A 9632-nucleotide genomic window follows, 5' to 3' on the forward strand; every position below is an offset into this window, starting at 1 on the left:
AGACTGTCTTAATGCTCTAAAAAGTCATCATAATTGAGCCTTAGGAACAGAAAGGCAATAGCTCCTGGCAGTGGCCCCAATAAAGACCCCAAAATTTGGGATGGGCTGAAGACAACATATTAAACCAAGGGAAGCCCAGGCTTCTAGGCTGGTTTTCCTCAATTGGTCCTTTAATATGGCTACTCAGCTAAAAGTATTGACAGAAAGCAAGAGAGTCAGGTTATTGAACAGCTATGTAATTCTGGGAAGTCTGGTTAAGTGATTTTCCCATCATGCCTGGGTAAATGTTGCCCTATGTTGTATATGTTCAAAGGAAAGTCTTAAGCATTGGGCTGCCTCATATTATAGGTGAGGGTATACCAAAAGATTGAGCTATAATGATCAAGGGCAGCTGGTCTTTGCAATATCTCCTAGCTCTTGCCTGTTTTCTAAGCCACACTTTTGTTAAAGGTCCTCACCTTTCAGGAATTCACATTTTGGGGATATGACAAAACAGGTACATAAATAACTACCATTTAAGTTAGTGTGGGATAAGTGCTGTAAGAATGATATAGATATCAAGTCCTTTGGTGCTATAGGGGTTTGCCATTTCATTCTTTAGCTCATTCCTTTTAACTTCTATTTGGAATTTTATTTTTCCCAGTTACATGTAAAAACAATGTTTAACATTCTTTTTTTAAAACTTTGAGTTCCAGATTTTCTCCCTTCTGCCTCCTCTTTCCCTTCTCCCCATTGAGAAGGCAAGCAATTCAATAGTTATACATATATAGTCATGAAAAACATATCCATAATAGTCACGTTGTGAAAGAAAACACAGATAAGAAAAAAAAAGAGAGCCCTGTGACCTTCCTTGCACTCCTTTCTCATTTGGATGAAACAGAAAATCACATATGATGAGCAGGTATGGAGGGATTTAGATCTATATCACAGATCTCATTACATTATCTTTCCTCTCAAACCCACCCTTCTGCTAAAATTGCTTCTTCCTCTTGAGAGCATCGCCATCCTTCCAGTCACCCAGGTTTTCACAACTTTGTTTTCATCTTTGACCCCTCACTTTCATTTACCTCATTCACATTTACATATCCAATCAGCTGCCATCTTGCCATCTACCCCCACATCTCTCATATCCATCCTTTTCTCTCCACTCACACAGGCTCTCACCACCTCTCACCTGGAATATTGTGACAGCCTCTAATTGGTTTCTCTGCCTCAGGTCTCTTCCCACTGCAATCCATTTTCCACATGGCTGCCAAAATGATTTTCTTAAAGAGCAGGTCTGACCATGCCACTCACATACTTAATAAACTCCGAACACTTTATTATCTCTAGGCTCAAATATTATCTCATCTTCATCTCATCCTTTAAAATTTATTTCATCTTTATTAGGTTTATTTTCATGTAATTTTCTAATATGCATAATTATTAGCACAGTAGTACATGTATATACTTTATAAATAAATAGACCAATTATTAGCAGGGCTTACTTGACCATGATTTTTTTTTCACTGAGGTCACTTAGGTGCCCTTGTTGGTAGATTACATTATGCTGTTTGTGCCAAGTCCTGGACCATGGCAGAAACTCCTATATGATATCTATAAAGATTCAAAGGGGTTCAGCCCAACAATCCATTCAGGAAACCCAAGAATGCCCTTAACACTAAATCTACATTGAGGGTAGAATTATATACTATGAGAGCTGTAAGAGACATTACTGATCATCTAATTCAAGTCTCTCATATTACAAATGAGGAAACTGAGGTCCACAGGTCTTACATGGTCACACAATTAGTATAATGTACTCAATACTATGTAATTTCCCTTTCCTTCTCTAAAGAACAACTCTGGTGACTTTGAAGCATGTAGGTATCACTGAGTTGTTAAAAGTCATGCCAATATAATAGGAATGCCAGCAGGTCCTACCAAGCTAGAAAAGCTTCAGGTACTAATTTGGTGTTAGGTTGTTTATGGTTTGACACTAACCTAGCTAAGTGGTGAGAAGCTCATCATTGGAAGGTTGGTTACCAGATGATGAATTCATTTGGCCACAGCAACTTGTGAAAGTTTGCTTCACTATGGAGGGCTGCAGTCTTTACCAGTGGAATGAATGCCCAGGCAGATGAATTCATGGCTCTTTTGATGTATTGAACTACCTTTGCATAATTCAGAAGGTATATCAAGATCTTGATGAGAATCTTTAATTACTGTTGTAGTGAAAAGGTCAAAGATTACCAGTGAATGAGAGGGTCTTCCTGATTAAAAGAATACGTGATAATTTGTTTCATTTTCAGTCGTAATCTTTTAGTCATTTACTTCACATATATACAAAGATATAAAAATATAAAATTTATATTTTATAATATAAATAATACAATATATGTAGTTATATATTATACATAATATAAAAATAAAAAATAAATATAAAAAAGATATATAAAGACACATACATATAGTAGGGAAATTATTTAATGCTGATTTTACTTCCATTGTGTCAGGTATACTTATGGGGAGGAGTGTCTTTCACTTATGCTTGTTTTCTGTCCTTGATCATTTCTATGAACACCTAAGGCTCCAGAGTTGAGATTATTTTAAAAAAGAAAATTCTTGATCTTTGATAATTCATATGACTTCTGAGGTCACTTCTAGTTAAAGATCTGTGATCCTACAAACTCCAAATGTGGAAGCTTCCTCCACTGGCACAGATTGGTAATTCTGTAACTGACTGTCTTAGAAAGCTGTTTGCTCCATTAAAAGGTTAAATGATCTGCCAATAATCTCACAGCCAATGTATGTCAGAGTCAGGGCTGGAGCCAGGTCTTTTTCATTCCCGAGGCAGCTTTTTATTCCATTTTTTCTTTCTTGGGATTAATCAGGTAAATGGAGAACTGAGATAATTATATGGATAATTTGGGCCCCAAGAGAACTTTTTTTTTTGTTGGAATTATCCAGGAAACCAAGCCAAAGTTGAGGCATCGTGGATGAAACTGGAGTTTGTATCATTCAGATAGTCGTTAAGAGTGCCCTTTCTCCCAATTTTCACATGATAAAATCTTTCTCTTCCTTCGAGATCTGATTCACATGCCATTTCCTCTACGAAGCCTTCCCTAATTTTGGCAGCTAAAAGTCATCTTCCTCCTCCTCAGATTTTCTTAGAGCACTTTGCCTCTCTCTCCTAACACATTTTACTTAGTATTATAGTTACTTGTCTGCAAGTTGTAGTTCTCATATATATAACCCCCTGGAAATAAGAACTATATCCTTTTTTATCTTTGTTTTTGAGTGAACAGATTAGTATCTGGTAGATAGTAGGCCCTTAATAATTTTTGTTGAATTTAATTGCCCAATTTTTCACTTCATCATGTAGACCTTTTACTATTAGATCCAGAAATATATGGATACTCAGGAACATGAGCTAAAATCACAGAACATTTGAGAGGGCAGGAAATCGAAGATCATTTAGTCCAGTCTCATCATTTTATTGTGATGCCTGAGTCAGAAATTCTTTTCTTGACACAAAGGGCTTGGGCAAAGGTGCTTTGGGCACCTTCTCTGGCTTGTTGGACTCATCTGGGAAATTCAATATCTGGCACCCCTCAACTGTACTATCCAGCTTCTCTTAGGAGCACATAGAATCACAAGACTATAAACATAAGTAATCTTAGTTAAAATTTAATGAAGACAGATAGACCATAAGTTCCCCAGTAGCCTTTAGAGTAGGGACTGTCTTTTATCTTTATTTGGATCTCCAGCACTTAATATTTGACTCCTGGTACACAGAAGATGTTTAATAAATGCTTTTTCCTTCTTTCTTCTCTCCTTTGCATCCCCAGTGTTTATCATAGTGCCTGGCCTATAGCAGGTGCTTAATGAATGCTTGTTGACACACATGTACGTTGACTCAATAGAATGCACATCTATGATCTTAGGAGATAATGATTTTACTCCTCCCCCCTTACCCCCAAACACACACATTCACACACAGGAAATGAACAGTTCTCCTCAAGAGACCTACAGGCATAATGCGTCTTCATCTCCATGCCATATTGACTTAGGTAGGGTTCCAGTCAAGGAGGGCCAGAGTTTGCCTTCTGTCAGTGCTGGTGTCCTGCTCTTCTTGGGATGCTGTTTCTCGCCTCCTGTAGCTCTCCTTTGCTTCCAGTAGGTGGCAGTCCTTCCACCACTGTCCCTCAAAGCCTCAATTTTTTGCTGCTCAGCTTTCTACTTCCTTGTGTTCTACAATTCAGCTATCTTCCACCAGATGGTTCTTTGTTGACAACCCTATGTTGTCTCAATCGTGTGTCAGCACAGTTTGCCTCCTCTCTCTCCCAGAACCTAGACAAGGTCTCGTTTGCTTAATAACATACTACATGTTCTCCCTCTGATGAAAGCATAGGTCTGGTTTATTCAAATTACCTGTGGCTGAATTCCAGAAGGGAAGGATTACAGAATAAATCCTCTCCAGCTGGGACTTGAACTCTGGTCTTCTGTCTAGAGGCATATAGGTGTCATAGAGGATAGAGTGTTGGACCTGACCTGAGTCTGGCCTCCGACACTAACTAGCTGTGTAATCTTGGGCAAATCACTTAATCTCCTTCTGCTTCAGTTTCCTCATCTGTAAAATAAGGAAAGCAATAGCACCTATCTCCAGGGTTACTGGGAGGATCAGATGAGATATTTGTGAAGTACATAGTACCTGGCACAAAGTAGATGTTCAATAAATGTTTGCTCCTTTCTCTTCCTCTGAATCCTTTTCCAGTGTTCCTTCCACTATAACACAACTATCCATGAAATAATGATATACTTCGGAAATCTGCCTCTTGATATGTCTACCTTGCAGTCTGGGTAGGGCAGCAATTCCTGTTAGGATTTATATCTGGTGGATTTTCTCACTCATTTTTATTTGTTCCACCCAGTATTTTGACTTCTAATTAGTTCTAAATTCATTAAGATAATTTTCTGAAACATAGTCATTAATGGCCCTTTTAAAAACCAGTTAATATTTATATAGAACTTTGTGGTTTGCAATTAGATTATTGGAAATGCTCCTGGAATTTGCACATATTTAAATAATGCCCACAGTTACTCATTTCACAGACATTCAGAGTTGGAAGGGACATCAGAGATCATCAGACAGGAATCATACTTGAAGAAGGAATCCCCCTCTATCTGACAAAATAGTCATTCAGCCTCCATATAAAGACCTGCAGTCATGATAAATGTAATAGCACTACTAGGATCTGAGAGGTGAGATAGCATCAAAGAAAGAAGACTAGACTTGGAATAGGGAAAACTGAGTTTCAGATCTTATCACAGATACTTGCTGACTCTGGGACATGGCAAATTTTTTGGTCTTTCTGTGCATTTGGCATCCTCATCTGAAAAAACTCAATGGTCTCTAAGGTCCTTGCCCTCTCTAAATTTATGATCCATTTTTGGACAACTCTAATTGTTAAGGAGTTTTTTTCTTATGTAACCCAGGCTTCAATTCTGGAACATATTGTATAATACTCTCTTAATTGGTGGAAAGAATGGTGGCCTGTCTGCCTGAGGAGCAGAGTTGATTGGAGAGTTTTGGAAAAGAGAGTCGCACATGTGGTTCTAGATTCTCTTTGGGACTTACTCCAGGAGGGGAAACAGGAAGACATTTTTGCAGACATGTAAGGGAAAGTTGGCTCCTTAATGTTTCCATGATTTCCAGTTTGCTTCCCTAGAGAGGTCAGAGAATTTCTCTTGGATAAAATTGGGACATTGTTCTTTGCTGAGCAAAATTTCAGCTCTCTTTCATCTAAAGAGCTTGTGTATTTTCTGGTATAGAAATTCCCTTATTTTTGCTTGCATAAATGGATTTACTCACTATTCACTACCTGTGAAAGACATATAATTAGCATGTGGTGGGAAGGAATCAAGTCTACTAATGTAATCTAGTAATCTTCTTTAAGAGATAGTGATCATGGAAGCTAGTGGCTTTGTTGCTTTTGAACCTAAAAAAAATCACACTCTTAGAACAGAAATATTTAGAGTGCTGGGTAGATATTCTAGTTTGGTACCCTTTTCAGAGAACAGAGAAATTAGCTTCATGGTTTTTTTTTCACTCCTCCTAGTAGGAATCAAAGTGTCCCTTAGGAATAGGTAGACAAGAACCCCTATTCCCCAAGATATCTATCCAGGACTCCCTGAGGGCTGCATTTAGACAACTTACATGGACATATACATCTTACATGGGCAGTGCACATACCTATAAGTACATCAACTAGAAACCTGCTTCCTAGCAACTTTCACCTATTTCTTCTAGTTCCACTTCCTAAGGCTATGAAGAATAAATTTCATCTCTCTTCCATATGATAAAGAAAAGTTACTAAAAATCAATGACTTCTCTGTTGGTTTCACAAGAATTGAAAATGTTAATCTTACTATTAATCCTTTGCCTATTAAAATGTTCAGACTTATTTTACTCTTTATTATATATTATAATATATTTTTAAAACATGATATAAAAGATAAGGAACAGGTACCCTTCTTAAGTAGAACTATTTTGGGCCTAAAAAGTTCACATCTATGGAGCTTTTTAAATTGTTTATTGAAGCAAAGTGACGAACTATGGAAGAGTAATATGTTAAAGCCACGCGTTAAGAAAAAGATAAGCAATTCAAGAAAAAATACTGTGTGAGCTTTGGATCACGAACATTATTTATCATTTATGATGAAGATTTGGAAATGCCTTTGCTCAAATTTTCCTAAGACATTCTATTCAGGGAAGGTATTGACCAATGGTACTGGAGGTGAAAATTCAGAGTTCTAATTTCATCTCTAATCTGACATGCTTTCTTGACTTTAGGTCAATCCCCGTCTCTCTTTAAACACAGAGCAAAGCGTTTAGCTATTCATCCTGCTTTTTCCTGCCTGCCTTGACAAGATTAACTGGATAACTGCCAAATACATATCTGTTACTCAGAAACAGTACTGAGATCAAAATTGTGGGTTCTGCCTAAGAAACAAATGAGTTAGTCTTGGCAATTATGATTACAGGGTGTCTCAAATCAAGCAGAATATATAGATAGAATCAGACAGAGAGTGAACAACCTCTGCCCCAGGATCAGAGTTCATGCTGTTTACTAGTGCCGCTCTTGCTGACTTTTCCCCGAAGCTTAGAACGCAAAACATTGGAAGGGACTTTAGTTATTACAGCCCAGTTCAATTCATTACTTGAAAAGAGGATGAAACAAGCATAGAGGTAGTTTTAGCTCAGCCCCTCTTTCACTTTTGTTTTTACATCATCTTCATTTTTAAATATATTCTTCTACCCTCCTTTAACCAGTGAGTCATTTGCAACAAAGAATAAAAAAGGACAAAAGATAGCAGCTTAGCAAAACTTATCAATATATTAACCAAATCTGAAAATGTGTGCAATGTTCCACACCAATCAGAATTCACCTACCTCTGAAAAGAAATGGGAGTTCATTTTATCTTCTTTTCTCCAGGATCATGGTTGCTAATTATAATTATCCAGCTTTTCATTTCATTTTTCCATTTTTCCCAAATACATTGTTGGAGTCATCGTATATATTAGTATATGAATTTACTTTACTTTCTTAATTCTTCAAATTTGCAATTCTTACAACCCTAATATTCTACTACATTCATTTACCACAATTTGTTTAGCCTTTCTCTGAATGATGGGCATCTGCTTTGTTTCCAGATCTTTGCTACCATAGAAAGTACAGTTATGGTTATTTTGGTATAGAGTTTTTCTGTCTTTGAAGTCTTTGAGGTATATGTCTAGCAACAGGATCTCTGAGTTATCAATAACATTTAGTTAGTTATTTTAGTTAGTTATTTAGTATAATTCCAAATTCCTTCCTAGAATGATTGGGCCAATTTGGAATTCCAGCCTCAATATATTAGTGTTTATCTTTCTGCAGCCCCCACAATGCTGACTGTTTTTATTGTTTGTCATCTATATCAATTTGCTACTAATCACCTCATTTTACAGATGAGGAAACTGAAGACTAAGCAAGGGAAGGGTCTGGTCCAAGTCCATCCAACTACTTAAATCTGGAGTTGGTACTGAAATCTGGGTCTTCTCACCTGCAGTATTCTTTATACCAAGCTGTCAGAATTATGATATCTGATTTTGGACCTCAGAGTTGATTTATTATTATTATTTATTTTAAACATTCTTTCCTTTTTAAATTTCAAGTTCCAGATGCTCTCCCTTCTTCCTACTCTTCGCCTATTCACTGAGAAGGCAAACAATGATATCAATTATACATGTGAAATCATGCAAAACATATTTCCATATTTGGAACTATTTCTAATCTTATGTTTCAGAAGATATTGAGTCTGTAATGGGAGAGAAAGCCACTTTTTTCTCAGTTATCACCATACCTCCAGGTGTCAGATGTCAGGCATACCTCTGGCATATCTGCCACACTTAAACCTATAAAACAATTGCCTTCATTATAGAACCTAATGAATAGAAGAAATGGACAGGAAGGAGAACATGCAGTAATGATGAATGCCAGAGCTAGAAAAAGTCTAAGAGATTATCATCTAGTTCAGTTTTCTTGTTATAAAAGAAATAAGCCATATCATACCCACTGGTGAATTAGATGAGTCCTGCTAGTAACATCTGCCTCCATCTCTAAACCCATTCTTTACCACCCTCAACTGGGCTAGATAACTTGATATTTTGCCGAAATATGATTAATTTCCTCCCAGCAGTAGGCTTTGGGCAGATAGTGGTCTTTGATGGGCTCTTGCTTCCACTTGAAGCATATATGACACTTCCTGTTTGAGTTATAAATGACTTAGTTTTACAGTTGTGTGTTGGACATGTTATGCTCATTGATCTGATTATTGCCTTGTTTCTGACCTAACTGCCTTTCCCTTATTTCTGGTTCCTGTCCCTTATTCTTAAGGCTCTTTTCTGATCATTTCCCTAGTTTAGTTTGCTCCCTGGTCTTTGGTTTCCAACCATGCCTCGATTCTCTTTCTGCTTTCCCCCCTGCTCTATCTGTTTGAATGGAGATCATCCCTGGTCCCAGCATGGCACTTTCAAATGTCTAAAGTTACTTCTGAGTCTTGTTCAGTTGAAATTCAATGTCAGTTTGCTCTAGAAAACTCTCAGCTTTGGTAAATATCCTTTGTACAATCAATAAACATTTATTAAATGGATATTGTCTTGGGGGAGAGAGGTAAAATAGACACAATTTCCATCCTCAGCAATTCCAGTCTCTAAAACAGGGAAAAGACAGAAAAAATAACCACAATACAGAGGAGAATGGAAAGAAGTAGTCCCTGTTTCGAAGACAGATCTTTGCATTTCTCTGGTTTTTACCTGGAACTATACATTTTAAGGACCCTAATGATACTAAAGGGCTGAGAGGAAGTAAGAGCTGAAAATGAAAGGAATGTCTTGAACTGTTGTGATGTTTTATTATATTTTTATTTTTCTCAATTAAAAAACATCTATTTTTATTTTCTACCTCTTCCTTCCTCATGGGAAAAAAACCTAAATCTTTGTAACAAATTTCCACATGGAGCATATTATAAAATGTTTGCTCCGTTCTGTGTATTATTTCAGTCAGGATGTTCATCACAGGCCCTTTGCGATCATTGCTGATGGCATTAAG

Source organism: Notamacropus eugenii, chromosome 5 (genome assembly GCF_028372415.1).
Source record: "Notamacropus eugenii isolate mMacEug1 chromosome 5, mMacEug1.pri_v2, whole genome shotgun sequence".
Classification (NCBI taxonomy): Eukaryota; Metazoa; Chordata; class Mammalia; order Diprotodontia; family Macropodidae; genus Notamacropus; species Notamacropus eugenii.